Source organism: Monodelphis domestica, chromosome 4, assembly GCF_027887165.1.
Source record: "Monodelphis domestica isolate mMonDom1 chromosome 4, mMonDom1.pri, whole genome shotgun sequence".
Taxonomy (NCBI): domain Eukaryota; kingdom Metazoa; phylum Chordata; class Mammalia; order Didelphimorphia; family Didelphidae; genus Monodelphis; species Monodelphis domestica.
The window spans coordinates 423,096,601-423,113,649 of record NC_077230.1 but is presented as its reverse complement, the minus strand read 5'-3'; the positions used below and the strand labels follow the sequence as shown (position 1 = coordinate 423,113,649).

At 39.8% G+C, this 17,049-nt stretch overlaps 1 long non-coding RNA gene across 1 annotated transcript; it reads left to right on the top strand.

Moving 5' to 3' along the window:
* Positions 1–2,297: 2,297 nt before the first annotated feature.
* LOC103096008 (uncharacterized) lies at positions 2,298–6,046 on the top strand. Its single transcript, XR_008911656.1, has 4 exons — positions 2,298–2,430; positions 3,075–3,124; positions 3,901–3,932; positions 4,650–6,046. It is a non-coding gene; the product is annotated as an uncharacterized LOC103096008 (long non-coding RNA).
* Positions 6,047–17,049: the final 11,003 nt, after the last annotated feature.

Here is a 17,049-nt window from a genome sequence, read left to right as displayed (position 1 = left end):
TGAATCTTAGGAATGTATTCATTTGTGCCCAATGATCTATGGAAGAGCCTTCTGAGATCATATTGGTCTGATTAGCCACAGTTGGACACATTGTACATTGACCCTGACATAGTGATGAAATCTTGCTCCTCTTCAAGTATGAAGGACACACATGATCAACCACAGAGGAAACAGTGGGAAAAAGGAAAAAGTATAAAAGAACAAGAAGGAGGGAAATACACAAATAATAATTAAACTGGGATTGTAAAATAAATTAACTCACCCATAAAAGAGAAGACATTAGCAGAGTGGATTAGAAAGCAAAACTCAAACAATATGTTGTCTATGAGGAACTCATTTCAAGTATAAAGATTCATAGAGATAAAAATAATGGACTAGAGCAAACTCTATTATGATTCAGCTAAACGGCAATCATGATCTGAAACAAGAACAAAAATGGCCATGATTTTTTAAAACAGAAACTACATTTTGCTGGCCATAGAGAATGAATTACTGCACCAATATAACAATGAATATGCTCCAAGTGGCATAACAGGCAAATATTCAAAGAAAAAAATAAACAAAATATGAGAGACAGAGTAAAGCTACAATAGTAAGAGACTCCAAATGAATCCCTTTCAGACCTGGACAAATATTTCAAAAATAAAGGATGAAGAGTTTAAAGACTTGGGTAGAATGTTATAGTAGTTGAATACGATGGACCTCTGATGATTATTGAATAGAAATTGAAAAAGAATACACATTTATCAACTGTGTTTGTGTGGCACTTAAAAAAAATAACCATGCATTATGACATAAAAACCTCATAAAAATGCAGAAAAGAGAAGTATTAATTATATTTTATGCAATAAAATCATCTTTAATAAAGGACCTTGGAAGAAAATATTGAAAAAATATAGATTAAATAACTTAATTCTAAAGAATTGATAGGTTGAAGACTATTTTGTTTTTTCTCCTCTTGTGCATAGTCAGTGATTCTATTTTCATTAACAAACCTAAGGCCATCCTACAGCACATGGTAATCATTATCATGAATACCAATACATGGAGTACTTGAGATAAAAAGAGGAAGAACACAGACTCAAAAAAAAAAAAAGACTAGAAGTAGGAAGGAAGCTACTGAAAAAAAAATTGATGGAAAAGGATAAGGGCTTGAATTTGGCCAGGGTAGTCAGCCGGGAGAGAAAAATAAGTTCATAGGGTTTAAAGCTAGGATAAGTGTTACAGATAGTTCATCTAGCCCACACTGTATCATTTTATTATTTTATTTTATTTTTAAAACCCTTACCTTCTGTCTTAAAAAAAATACTAAGTATTGGTTCCAAGGCAGAAGAGTGGTAAGGGCTAGGCAATGGGAGTTATGTGAATTGCTCAGGGTCCCACAGCTAGGAATTGTCTGAGGTCAGATTTGAACCCAGAACCTCCTGTTTCTAGGCCTCACTCACAATCCACTGAGGCACTTAGCTTCCCCCTGTATCATTTTATAGATTGAGAAATTGATATTCAGAGAAGAAAAAGATCTTGCCCAAGACTCCTCAGCTAGAAATTGACAGAGTTAGCATTCTAATCCAAGTCCCTAGATTCCAAACTTTTTGTTCTTTCTGTTACAGGGCACTGCCTTTCAGGGATATCTGTGAGAGACGCTCATTTAAAAGTTTTTATAGAAAAGCAACATAATCAGAATGGGATTTCAGAAATATTAGATTTGGACAGGGGTATGCAGGATGGATTAGAGAGGCTAGAGACTAGAGGCAGTAACACTGATCACAAAAACACTGCCTAAATCTGGAAGAGAAGAGATGGGGAAAGGTGGAATAGAAGCTGAGAGGACAGAGTAGAAGGGATACTCTCCAAATAGAATCGTCACAAATAACTCTAACATTAGGGAGAATATCACAATTGATTAGATGTGAGGTTTGAAGGAGAGAGAAAATCAAAGATTCTTCCCAATTGGGACCTGGGTGACTGGGAGGGTGGTGATACCATTAACAGATGTAGAGAAGGGCAATGGCAACAATGTGGGGAGGAAACCCACAGAGTTCAGAGAGCAGGCATTGTGCTTTCCCAAGATTCAGATTCAAAAACTATGCCAAATATTCTGCTGTATATTCCCAAATGTGACTGTGACAATGGGATACCCATTGTCTTAGAAACAACGGCTGAGTCTGTTTCATCAATCAACAAGTATTTCTCAAGTGTTTAGAGTTCCAGGCACTGTGCAAACATGTGAGGCACGTCATATTGGGGACCTCTCCAAAAACACTCATGGTTATTTTTCTTTTCTCTATCCATAGCCAATCAGTCTCCAGAAGGAGGTAATGGCTCCTTACTCTCAAGAGGGGACATCACTGGTATTGTGATTGGAGGACTAGCTGGAGTGGCTCTGACTGCAGTCCTCATCTGTTTCCTGTTCTTCAGAAAGATGAGAAGGTAGAATGATGCTTCCTCTGGCTTTGCCCCCTCCCTGAATGGGGAAGAGATATCAGGATTGTCTTCTGATCCTGTTCCCAATTCTGGGACCTGGTCTAGCTTCCTTTTCCCAATTCCTAATTTGCAGCACTAATTGACTTGGGTGATTTTTTTCTCCCTAGATTTTCTTTTTTTCCCCCATCTCTCATACTTGATTGCCTTTTAGAAAGAGGAGTTCATTTCTCCACTGGTATAAGGGCTAGACATCACCATTTTTCTCAGACTGTCAAACAAAGGAACTGAGACCCAAAAATGCAGAGATAAAGAATGGAAGGGGCAGGAGAAAGAAAGGAGATAGTTTGCTACCCTCAACTTGGTGAGAATCCAAACGAGGGAAAAGGTCACTGAGGCAGATTCAGACTGCACAGATTAGCTGAATAGAAAAATCATAGTACCTGTGGGTGAAGTAACTAACAGGGAGTTGGTTGTACTTCATAGATCAGATCTAATGGGGGGAAAGAAGCTTAGAGGCTTCTTTCTAATGGGGAGAGAAATCTAAGGGAATCCAAAGACAACTCCTAACCATGCTTCAAATGTCCTTCTGGCTCAGGGAGCCCAGTCTCTCTGATTGAGATCTCACATACATATTTCTGATATTTATTCAGAGTCAGAGAACATCATCTTACCAAGCACAGATCCTCAGCACCCAACCGCAGTAAGTAAAGGCACTGAGCAACCCATTTAGTAGCCTGGGAGGGGGGGTTTGGGGGAGGTGGCTTTGCACTGAAAGTCTCCTTCAGCCTTTAGACTTGTGCCTTCCCCTCTTTGGGGTCTTCATCTTCCCAGAGCCCCATCCTTCCCAATCTAACTTGCAAAAGGGATCTGGGACTGTTCCCTTCCAGCCTGGAAAAGAAAGATTTCTAGACTCTTCTTATCCACAGGCTAACAGGGCCATCCATCCAAAGCTGGCCAACTCAGTTCTGTAGTAGAGACACCTGTTTCCAGGAGCCATGTCCTCATCCTTATTCCTTATTGGCACTATATACAGGATGGGGGTCTCTTCCTTCAGTGAACCTTCCTATAGGTGTTCTGTGATCTTCATATCCTTCTCTTGACTGGAATTTGCAACTGAGGAATCTATCTAAAAGGATATCAGAATCATGTGATTCAGATTTTGTGGAGCTGGAGGTCTAAAATGGGCTAACCAAACAACACTCCAGGCAAGTCCTCTGCTGCCAAGGCTGTTGGACTGTCCAAGACTGGGTACATTGAGGAAGCATTTACTTTTGAGGATGGTGATTACTCTGTAATCCTCAGGTCTCTTCCAGAGTCTTCTCCTTCTTCTCCTCCTAGTTTCTCTTTCCCAGAGAAGAAGGTGAGAATCCTGGGTCAGGGTGACAAATGACGAAGAGGATGATGTGGACTCCTTGTACTCATTGCCCAGGACAGACTTGTTGTATGTTTCTAACTCTTGTTCTTTTGCTTCTCCAGGTCAAGTCTGCTTTGACAGTTCAATTAATGAGGTAAGCTTTATCTGTTTCCAGATGAATTGGGCCACACTATTGCATTCACCTCCATCCCAAAATGTTTATTAGCCATTTACCCAGTATAGTGCGCTATGTTCTATACTGGAGATATGAAAAAATGGCACAGATCCTGACCCTTCCAGAAATATGTCCCAAAGAAGAGGATCCAGAGAAGAAATAGGACCAAGCCAGCCAGGATGGCTCAGAATCCCCCAAAGTTTTCCTTTTTATAAAATAAAAGGGATTATTATGTTATAATATATTATAAAATAAAATAAATTATTTGTTGTTCAAATCATTTCAGCCATGTTCAACTCTTTATGATCCCATTTGGAGTTTTCTTGGCAAAGATACTGGAATGGTTTGTCATTTGTATTTCTACAGTTGATCTTACAGATGAGGAAACTGAGGCAGTTAACTGACTACCTCCCTTAAAAATCAAGAATTTTTAAAAAATCAAGAATTATTCAGAACTTGGCTATCTTAAGAGATAATGAGCCTATGAAGGTCTTCAAGTTTTGGGTGGATGGTCATTAACTAGTGGGTGCTGAAGAGGGAGGTCTGTGCTCCAGGTAGAAGTTAGACTAGATGTGGTCCTTTCTAGTCCTGAGTGTCAATGGTTCTTAGATCCCACAAATTGGAAGGACCCTCCAGGACAATACTATCTTCCTTTATCCAATGCGCCCTTCACTGATCCTACTCTGTGTCTTGCAGACTGAGGAAGTATCCTATGCATCCCTGAATTTCAGTGACCAGAAACTACTTGCCCTGAGTCAGGCCCCAACATCTACAGACATCGTTTACTCCAAAATCAAAGTGAAATGATCTGGTCCTTCTTGTTCTCTGCACTAAAGATGTATTGACAGGTATAACTTGGAGATATGGTGGATTCAGTTCTAGACCATTGAAAATAAAACAAATATTGCAATAAAGCAAGTCAAATTCTTTGGTTTCTTAGTTCATATGAGTTATATTTATGCTCTACTGTAGTCCAGTAGTGCAATAATACTATGTTTAAAAACAACGTACATATCTTTTTAAATAGATTTTTTGTACCAATTACATGTAAAAGCAATTTTCCACATAAGTTTTCTGAAGTTATATGTTCCAAATTGTCTCCCTCCCTCCCTTCCCTCTCCCCTTCTGCAGCTGGCAAGCAATTCAATCTTGGGTATACATATATTTCCATATCGTTTATTTTTATAAGAGAATACTCATATAAAACCAAAAGGTCACAATAAAAACCCAAAGAAACTTAAGAGAAAAATCACATGCTTTGATTCATATTCCAACTCCAACAGTTCTTTCTCTGGAAGTGGATAGCATTTTTTTGTCATAAGTTCCTCAGAATTGTCTTGGATCATTGTATTGCTGAGAAGCTGTTTATCACACCTGATCATTCCACAATATTGCTGTTATTGTGTACAGTGTTCTTCTGGTTCTGCTTATTTCACTCTGCATCAGTTCACATAGGTCTTCCCAGCTCTTTCTGAAATCATCCTGTTTATCATTCCTTATAGCACAACAGAGTTCCATCACAATCACATACCACAATTTGTTCAGTCTTCCCCAAATTGATGGGAGTCCCTTCAATGTTCAATTCTTTGCCATCACAAAAAGAGCTGCTATTAATATTTTTGTATAAGTAGGTCCTTCTGCCTTTATTTTTAATCTCTTTGTCATATAGAACTAGTAGTGATCAAAGGGTCAAAGGGTATACATTGTTTTATAGTCCTTTGGACATTGGTCCAAATCGCCCTCCAGAATGGTTGAATCACTTTGGGTGGAGTAAGAAATTAGTGTGTTATTAATAGTTATTAATATCTAAAAGTTGGTGTCTTCCCACTCCCCATATCGTAGGAAACCTTTATGGCTTTCAATGAGTCTGTCTGGGAATTGCTCTAGGCGATAGTTCCAGGCTGATGGTCTTAGATTCTGAAGTCCCTGTGATCAAATCTTAAGTGCCAATCTTGAGTACCCTTTTGTCTTAGAATAGTGATGGGTAACCTTTTGAGCTTGGTGTGTCAAAATTCCCCCCAAAACCGAGCATAGCTCGGGCGGTCTGACACTTCAAGAAAAAAAGCATAATTTTGTGATATTTATAGTTTAAATAACAAAAATGTATAATTGTAATATATAACTTTATTTAATAAACAAAAAAACTAATTATTTAACTTACCTGCTTAGTGACTTCTTTGTTCATCTGTCAGTCGGTTTCTTTTGTTGGTCGTGATATTATTTAATTTGTGTGGGGTGCTACAAACTAAGAGAAGTGAGGGGGAAGGGGAATTCTTTAACCCATCTATTAGTGACTTTTTTGTTGCTGAATTTCATTGGCTAAATCTTCAATTGAAGGTGGGTATTTTGTACATTTCAAGCCCAAGCAAGCGCTACTAACTTCATCTGTCAATCTGTTTCTTTTTGTTGGTTTTTATATTATTTAGCTGCCTCTGTGTGCTCCTCCTCCCTGCCCACATGGGAGCCCTACACAGGCCTCAGCCATCCATTGTTCCCCTGGCCCCCACAGCCAGCTTGTGGAACAGCCCTCCCCCTGGCCAGGCCGAGGTACGGCCATGGTTCCTGAGGCATACTGAGCCCACAAGTGGCCACATGTCATCAAAAATGTCTATGTGTATCAGTGCTGACATGTGTGTCATAGGTTTGCCATCACGGTCTTAGAAGCTTTCCCCTATTATATCTTTGTATTTAGATTACTGAAGCTTCTTCAAGGAGGCTTGACCTCCTTGTACTATTACACTCCACACAAGTTCACACCACTGACAATACATTAGTATTCCAATTTTTCCACATCCCTTCCAACATCTATCACTTTCCTTTACTGTTGGTCAATGTGATAGGTATAAGGTGGGACCTCAGAGTTGTTTTAATTTGCATTTCTCTAATAAATAGAGATTTAAAACATTGTCAATTGGGAAATGAGTTGGATTCTTATAAATTTGACTTAGTTATCTAAATTTTTGAGAAATGAGACTTTTATCGGAGAAATTTGTCATAAAAATTTCCCCAGTTTGTTGTTTCCCTTCTAATCTTGGCTACAAGGGTTTTGTTTGTACAAAAACATTTTAATTTAATATAGTCAAAATTATTCATTTTATATCATGTAATGTTCTGTATTATTTGGTCATAAATTCTTCCCTTCTCCATAGATCTGATAGGAAAACTATTTTATGTTCCCCTAATTTACTTATAATATCACCCTTTATGTCTAAATCATATACCCATTGTAAGGAATTAAATTAATGGGTTTGACTAAATATATGAGAATTTGAAATTAATATTGTGGTCACTGATTTAAAGTATTATAGCTCAAGTCAAAATGACTTTTGATAGCTTTTATTTACAAGGAGAAATTAAAAAAAAAGGATAGAGAAGATATTTAGCGTATCACACTAAATATTGCTCTGGTGCTTGACTCAGCCCAACTTGTTAACCCTCCACTGAAATTAATCTCTCTCCAGATGTCAGGAAAGGAAAGCCAGCTATTCACTTACCCAAGAGCCATGCCAAATCCCAAGTTACCTCCAAGAGGCAAGTCAAAACGTTGACTCCTGAAGCAGACTTCTAGTCCCAGAAATTCAGGGCTTTTATAGTGACTTCTTGTCCCTTCCCCTCTTCACGGGGGCCAATCACAGCTTTCAAATTATCTAGCACTGCCCATGGGGCAGCATCTTTTGGCATCCACTTCTCATCCTCTGGAGGTGTAAACTCTTATCAAAAGGATTCATAATTTCCTGACTGATAAAGTTTACCCACTTTAGCAAATGACTTGCTAATAATACTCAGTGTCTGGTGAGGTACTAAGTAGGGATACTTAAGTTACTGTTAACCAAGTGTTAACTCAGAATAGACAAAGAGAATAAAGAATTCCCTTTCATACCATTTTGACCTTATCTTGGTATAGGGTAATGATGGCAAACCTTTTAGAGACTGAAAGCCCAAACTGCAACCCTCACGCAGCATGTGAGCTGCCTTTTTACCCTAACAGGGAAGGGAGAAAGTTCTCTCTTTGGGCTGCTGGGCAAAGAGGTGGCTGATATGAAAAATGTACTCAGGCTTGGTTCACCAACACAGGTAAAAGGGGTGAGATATTGCTTTATACCTAATATTTGTTTTCCATACTGTTTTCCATTTTTCCCAACAGTTTTGTTAAAGTTGGGATCTTTGGTTTATCAAATACTAGATTGCTAAGGCTGTTAAACCCTAATCTGTTCCATCGATTCACCCACTTAGCCAATATCAGATCATTTTGATGATTATTGCTTTATAGTAGTTTGAGATCTGGTACTACTAGTCCTCTACCATCTTTCATTTTTTTTCACTAATTCCCTTCATATTTTTGATCTTTTGCTCTTCCAGATGAATTTTATTATTTTTTCTAGTTCTATAAAATAGACTTGAGTAAGAGGACAGCTGGGTAGCTCAGTGAATTAAGAGCTAGGCCTAGAGATGGGAGGTCCTAGGTTCAAATCTGACCTCAGACACTTCCCAGCTGTATAACCCTGGGCAAGTTACTTAACCCTCATTGCCTATCCCTTACCACTGTTCTGCCATGGAACCAATACACAGTATTAATTCCAAGAGAAGGTAAGAGTTTAAAAAAATAGATGGGTAGTTTGATTGGTATAGCACTGAATAAGTAAATCAATTTAGGTAGAATTGTCATTTTTATGATATTAGCTCTGCCTATCCATGAGCAATTAATGTTTTTCCAATTATTTAGATCTAACTTTATTTGTGTGAAAAGTATTTTATAGTTGTATTCATATAATTCCTTTGTTTGTCTTGACAAATAGATTGCAAAGTATTTTATATTATGTAGAGTGATTTTATTTTAGTTTTAAAACCCTTACCTTTTGCTTTAGAATCAATACTTGATATTGGTTCAAAGACAGAATAGTGTCAAGAGCCAGGCATTGAGGATTAAGTGATTTACCCAGGGTCACACAGCTAGGAAGTATCTGAGGCCAGATTTAAACCTAGGACCTCCATCTCTAGGTCTGGCTCTCAATTCACTGAACTACCCAGCTGTACCCTAGAGTGATTTTAAATTGAATTTCTCTTTCTAACTTTTGCTGCTGGACTTGGTTGGAAATACATAGAAATGTTGATGATTACATACCTTAATTAAGACTTACTTTATTGTGATCAGCGATCTTTGATGTTACTATTGCAATTGCTTGAGGACATCACAAATTGTGCCCCTTGGAAGCTCCGAATTAATTCGGAGGAGACTGAGGACCAGAGAAAGAAGAGACTAGGTTGAATCATTGACATCCTAACATCCACTCCCAAATCTGATTGGGGCATTGGAGGCATCAATTGGACACTGTCCAGTTATCTTTTATTGTCAAATCCCAAGTCCTAGAGAGAATCCTTGTTAGATGCTGTGATTCCTAGGGTAGTCCAATAAAAACCCTAGACCAAACATGAGGCCCAGAATCCTTTCAATATAATGATGGCTTAGCTGTGTGTGTCCTGTTTAAATGGCATTATGACTCTATGAAAGGGAAAGGAGGAGGGAGAGCACCCCAACTTTGGATGCTGGGGGATGACTCCTCTCTTCAACACAAGACACTGTAGCAGTTGGGAACTGAGATGGAAGCTTAGCCCACTGAACTCTCTGAAGAGCCTAGGAAGAATGAGAGAATTAAGGAAACTTTAGTGATAGCAACTGAGACAAGCAGCTTGGGTTGGGCTGAGATAATATCACATCTTCTCAGTCCTAGAAGAAACAAGTGTTTGCATACCTTTACCAGACAGAAGCTAAACTGAGATCTCCTAGGGGCTCTAGATCAGGCTAAAGAGGTAGGGCCAAGTAAAAAAGGGAGTTACAGCCTTGGAGTCAGGAGATCTGGATTCAAATTCTAGCTCCAGTACTCTTTGTATGAACTGGGTCAAGGAATCTCAATTCTATGTGGTGCCTCCCTCATCACCTGCCTCTCAGGCTATGCTGAGGAAATGTCCATCAAATAGGAAAGAAATGGAAATTATTATCACTCCTTGGTTGCTCCATTAGCTCCTTCTACTCTAGCCAATTCAAAAAATGAATTGGGTAGCCAAGTGGCCTGGTGCATGGAGTGATGGATGTGGGTCCAAGAAAACCTGAGAATCTAACTTCAAGCTCTTACTAGCTGGATTCCTCTGGGCAGGTCATTTAACAAATCTGCCTCAGATCCCTCATATGTTAAGTGCATCTAATAATAGCATCTTACTCCCAAGATGCTTGTGAGGATCAAATGAGAGAGCATATATAAAACCATCAGTCAATTTTAAGACCCTATGTAAAGGCTCTCTACTGTTACTTGCAGATGTTTCTAAAGTCACTGTGGAGGGGATAGCTACATGACTCAGTGGATTGATAGCTAGGGCTACAGATGGGAGGTCCTGGGTTCAAGGTCACAGAAGTAGGAAGTGGCAGAGCCAGGATTTGAACCCAGGGCCCTCTGAATCCAAATCCTGGATGTTTTCTAATGTCTCCCATAGTGTGAAAAGGTGTCCCGTGTCCTATTTTTTGTTGTTGTTGTTGTTTTTAATGAGCTATTCTCTATAGCTCTTTTCACAGGTGCCTGGGGAACCTCAGCATTCTTTCCTTTCAGTCAAGACCCACTTAATGGAACCTCCCTCTTTATAAAAATATAATAGTTCACATTTAGGTAAGTCCTTAAAGATTAGAAAGAGTTTTTACATAGATGATTTCATTTGATTTTCTTAACCACTCTGGTGATAAAAACTATTACTGTCTCCATTTTACAAATACAGAAACTCAGGTACAAAAAGATGCTTAATCTATGCGTGTTCCTTATTCCCTGCCTCAATCGCTAGATTTGCATATAATTTGGAACCTGTCTCCAGGTGTAAAAAATAGACTCGAATACAGGACTACAATCCCCATGAGCCTTTGCTCCACTTCCCCAGGATGCCTTGTAATCTCACCTGGGCCGAGATCGAGAAGGCATTTAAGCTGATTCAAAGGCTTTTGAGGGGGTTTGGCTCTTTTTGGACTTCCATTTTGGAGCAGGCGGTCTCTTGTATGATGTGAGGTTATTTTGTCTAGGCCTCTGGCCTAGGCACATGTTTCTTACTTGTATATTCTTTAATCTTTAACCTTTAATAAACCTCTAAAAAATATAATACTTCTTGCAGAGAGAAACTAATTTCTACCTGCCTCAGTCTCCCCATCTCCCCTAAATTTTAATCTTTACACAGGATACAGCTTGCCATCACCAGAGCTTCCTGATCAACTTCTTGCCTAAAAGGATATGTAACAGGTCAAAGGAAAACATGACCAATTTACCAATCCCCAAGGACATTCCATTCCATGTTGTTGGCAAATGATCCCTCTGTTATCTCAGGGAATGTCTCTTGGGTTGGCCTAGGTAGGACCCTAGGAAATGGTGCTCAGATCTACTCAGGAGGGAATCTTTTCATGGTGAATTGAGAGATGACATGTAAATAAAGAATTTGACTCTAGGTTATGTGGTCAGACTTAAGTGAAGGTCAGTCTGCTTCCAGTGATTTTTGTTCTTGTTAAAAAAGACAATCAACCTCTTTCCCTACTATAATAACCTTAGAAACTTTGTCAGTGGTCAAAAAAGGATGCCCACCAACTCCTATTGTCCCTATAATCAGAAAATCAATCATCAATAGCTTAATCAATGCTCAGAGTGTGATTTTTTTAAACTGTAAAACATAACTGTAAGATTTATAGACAAAATTTAGTCCCAGGCAAAACTCTATGTATGTAACCAGCTTAAGAATGTAGTCCCAGCTGTCTGCCCTTTGATCCAGCCATAGCACTGCTGGGTTTGTACCCCAAAGAGATCATAAGGAAAAAGACTTGTACAAGAATATTCATAGCTATGCTCTTTGTGGTGGCAAAAAAATTGGAAAATGAAGGGGTGTCCCTTGACTAGGGAATGACTGAACAAATTGTGGTATCTGTTGGTAATGGAATACTATTGTGCTAAAAGGAATACTGAAGTAGAGGGATTCCATGTGAACTAGAAGGACCTTCAGGAACTGATGCAGAGTGAAAGGAGAACCAGGAGAACAGCATACACAGAGACTGATACACTGTGGCACAATTGAATGTAATGGACTTCTCCATTAGTGGCAATGCAGTAATCCAGGACAATTCTGAGGAACTCTTGAGAAAGAATGCTATCCACATCCAGAAAAAGAACTGTGGGAGAACCTAGAAGAAAAACAACTGCTTGATCCCATGGGTTGATGGGGATATGATTGGGGATCACCCTCATGTAAATATCAATAATATGGAAATAGGTCTTGATCAATGACACAAGTAAAACCCAGAGGAATTTCACATTGGCTACTGGAGGGGGGTGGGAGAGAAAGAACATGAATCATGTAACCATGGAAAAATATTCTAAATTAATTAAGTAAATAAAAATTTTTAATAAAAAAGAATGTAGTCCCAGGATAATACTGAGTTATAATTCCCAATATAGGTATTGTTATAGTAATTTAAAATGTATTACGTTATTAATCATAAGTGAGTTACTTTGTTAATCCTAGGTGTGTGAATCTATTTTTAATGTAGTTTATAATCAAATTACTTAATATAAGAGGCTACCAGGGCCTGAAGGTCACTCAAACGTTCTGGAGGACAGGAGTTCTTAAAAGGCTGGAGTCTTGAAGGCCCAGGGACCTTGGAGAGCTCTTGGAGGTTGGGATGTACTATGTCACAATGACATGTAAAGAAGACCAAGTCAAAAGCATTCTGCTATGTCCATGACCTATAAGTCACTATTGCTCATGTCAAGGGCGACTCCTGTAATCGTCACTCTGACTCTATAAGTTACTCTTTTTGCCTTTCAAACTTTGTAAATGTCATTGAGCAGGGTCTCAGGATTTGATCTGGCAGGAAACCTACAGCACTCTGATCCTGAGAGTTTTCTATCACAAAAGAGCCAGATCTTTACCATAAATGAAGGTCTCCCAGCATCCAACTTTTATAACCCTAATATCAGAAGTGAAAAGGGTGAATAAACCACTAATGAAGATGAAATGAATCATTAGGAATTATTTCACCCAATTATATGCCAGTAAATATAACAGTTTAAGTGAAATGAAGAATACTTTCAAAAACAGAAACTGTCCAGATTAACAAAAGAGGAAATAGAATATCTAAAAATATTTTTTTCGAAAAAGAAACTGATTGACTATAAATGAGTTTCCTCAAGAAAACCAAAACAAAACATGGATTTCAAAGTGAACTTTACCAAGCATTTCAAGATCAACTACTTCTAATATTAAATAAGTTATTTGAAGGGATCCTAACTTAGTTATGAAGGCAGGTGGTATACTGCTGCTACTGGTTGAATACTGCTTTGGTCTATATGGTGGGCTACAGATGCCCAGATGGAAGCCTAGAGGAAAGTGAGGTGGTTGGAAGAAGTCCTCCATGGAGACTAAGATTTGCATTCTTCCATAATTCTACTAGTTACAGGACTGACAAAGAATATGTAGCAAAATAGGAATTTAGAGCCCCTTGTCTACCTCTTTGCACAGCTGGGAGGACGAAAGCTATTCCAACCTCCAGGTCAGGGCAATTTTAATAGTAAAAGATGGGATGCTAAGGTCTGGATCTCCTGGGAAGACAGTAATATAGGGAAGACTCAGGGAGGAAGCTGAGGTCATAGGTGAAGATGAAGAGAATGGAGCATATGAAAAGTAAATAGAATTTCTCCCTGGTAAAGGCCCAACCTCATCATTACCAGAAAGTTGAAGGACCGGTGGATAGAAGATCAGAAGGAGAAGGTAAGAGACATAGATGAAGAGCTGATCATGCAGTGGAAATACACCCCTACCCACCCCCTACCCTCAACCCCCAATTAATTGACCTTTCAGTAAAATTCTAGTAAGAGTGAAAGAGAGTAGCCCTGCTTGAATGGTGAGGCTGTGGGATTTCAAAGGGGGTAATGTCTCCCTCATAGGTAGTGAGGAGAGAAAATGAACCAGCAAAACTCAGGACAAACAGAATTAAAAATACTTCATTCTAAATATTGCAAAATAGCAATAGAGAGCAGCAAATGACTCCCATGTGGAGCCAGCTTATATTGGGAATGTCATCGTGGAGTTACCCTATCACCAGGCTGAGAATAAAGAAGACACAATGTGACCAAGTTTTGCTCTCTACAAGACACCTTCATGAACATGGTTGGCTGAGCTATTCACCATGAACCCTGCTGGAAGTGACTTTATCCAGCTCAAATAAGCTCTGCCAACAGCAGTTGTGACAAACATCTCGGGTTCCTCTTGTTCCTGGAAGAAATTGACCACTCTCTGCCCTTGACCCCTAACCACCACTGCCTTTGCTCCTCGAGGAATCTGAGAGCATCAATATTGAGGACTCCTGGGAACATAGACCCAGGGATGGATGTGTTTCAATGAGACTTTAAATGGTCACTTCCTCCTGGGTGGATAGCCTGGTGCTTCCCCCTAGAGGAAGAAGACCCTTCAATGCTGACTTGGTATCCTTTGGTGCTTTTGAAGGAAGGGCCAACTAGATCATATTCTTTCAGGGCAAAGAGCCAGGAACATTAAAAGAGGAGGAGAGATGGGCGTTCTAATGTAACCCACGGTCCAGCTGGCACTCACACCCTCTAGGCAACATGTGTGGCTTATCTCCCTGGCAAGATGCCAGTGCCGGCTACTGTACATCAGAAGAGGTGTCTGGTATTGTAAGAAGAAAGGTGGGACTCTCCCTCATAATACCTTCTAGCTCCTTTAATTTCACCTTCCACTTTTGCCTGTTCTTCCTCTGGTTGATCTCCAGCAAAGCCTGCAATGTGTTCTGTTAACGGGCTGCTTCCATGGCGGAGCAGCACAAAACTGATGGGTGTATATATATATGACCAACTCCTTGTGTGCAGTATATCTGGCCTTCCCTGCTGGGTGTCCGCTTTGTAGGGAAAGGCCTGGGATAGTCTGAAGATGTGAACATCTAGATTCACGCAGCAAGCCACAAAAGTGGCTGCCCATCACCTCGGGCCTGGGGCGTGGCTGTTCCTTCTCTTCAGATAAAAGCTCGGAATTGTAGAAAGGGGATGGATGTAAGGGCCCCAACCACACTAAATGTGTTCCCCACCTTTCACAGGTCTGGGGTGCAGTCATGTCAGTCACTCTAAGGTAGGGATACCTAGTACAGGTGACAGCACTGTGCCGGGAAGGGAAATGTGCCCAAGTATCCTCCCTTTGCTATCACACTGCTACTACTGGCATCAAAATGGGATTATCAAATGCTGGGCCGGTCAGGTGAGATCTCACCTGCTAAGTAACCATACCATAACAGTGAATGAAGGAAGATCGCCAGTTTGGACACCCCCAAATAGGACCCAATGGTTATATGTCCCAAACTTATGGTCCTGACTGTCCCTTGGTTGGAAAGGATGCTGCACATTAGGGTATGACGTACTCAAGGAAGCACTGTAGAGACCCTGCCTGCCAAACCTAAGCTGCGCCTTGTCCAAGCCCATGGAAACATGCTCTCTCTCCATCAGCATAATCATCTTCCAAATGGCATTCCAACAGGTATTGGATTATAGCTTGTAATAAATCAGGTGGAAGCCCTCACAAGTTTGGTATGCTGTGATGATAGTGAAGAGGAGCAGCCAGTGATAGGATGGTATTATCAAAAATGGAACTAGACATCTTGACCACTTCCCAAAATGGTACCCGGCCCATAATGCAATCCTCCTGCTGTGCCTTTTCCTCTGATGAATCACTTACTGAAACTTACCAAAATATATGATAACCAATTAATGACCTCGAATAACCACCAACTGTCAGAGCTTCCTTCATCTCCTTCTTAGGGGTGAGATGGGAGAGAATTTAGGTAATTTTCCTTATTGTTCCTATTGTATTTCTCTTGTGCTTGTGTTGTTGTTGCGAACTATGTCTACATTGTTAGTCAGGGTTAGGGTCCTCTGCTTCCTCTGTGTTTGCTTGTTTTTTTTTTTATTATTCTATTTTCTCCAATTACCTATAAACATTTAATTTATTCTTTTAAACATTGAGTTCCAAATTCTCTCTCTCCTTCCCACACTCCCTATTTTACTCCCTCCTCCCTTTCCCCCTCAATGGTAAATAATCTGACAGAGATTTAAATGTGCAATCGTGTGAAGCATCTTTCCATATTAGTCATTTTGTGGAAGAGATCTTAAACAAAAAAAAAACAAGGAAGAAAGTGATATATACTGTGTTTTGGTCTGCATTCAGTCTCATTAGTTCTTTAACTGAAGGCATTTTTCATTCTGACTCTCAGGGGTTGTCTTGGATCACTGTATTGCTGAGAATAATTAGGCCATTCACAGTTGTTCATCAAGAAGCATTGCTCTAGGGCAGATAGGTGGCTCAGTGGATTGAGTGTCAGGCCCAGAGATGGGAGGTCCTGGGTTTGAATCTGGACTCAGACACTTCTTAGCTATGTGACTCTGTAAAGTCACTTAACCCCCAGGTTCTTAGCCTTTACAGTTCTACTACCTTGGAACCAATACACAATACTGATACTAAGATGGAGGGTAAGGGTTTAAAAAATAAAAGAATTGGGGGCAGCGGGGTGGTTCAGTGGATTGAGAGTCAGGTCCAGAGACCAGTGGTCCTGGGTTCAAATCTGAGATCAGACATGTGCTAGCTGTATGACCCTGGCCAAGTCACATTGCCTAGTCCTGACCACTCTTCTGCCTTGGAACTGTGACTGTGAAAATATGGGTTTCAAGACTGTGAATTGCCCAAACTGTAAAGATAATTTTTAGGGTCTTGATTTTATATAAAAAATAAGTGGTCGCCATGGGAAAAATTCCCAAATATGAAATACCCAAGTCAACTGGGTTTTATGGAGATTTTAATTAATATAAATGAAGGAATTAAGGAAAGGGAAAGAGATAGAGTAAGAGGAAATAGTAGGAAAAGACTAGGGCCTAGGCCAATGGCCTAGGCCTTTCTCTTTAAGAGAGAAACTAAGTCAGTCTTTAATCACTCACCACAAGATCTTTCCAAGCAAAATTCTAGTGTTCAGAGACCCAGCAACCTCCTTTAACTCCTGACCTCCAATTCAGCTAGCAAAGCTGGA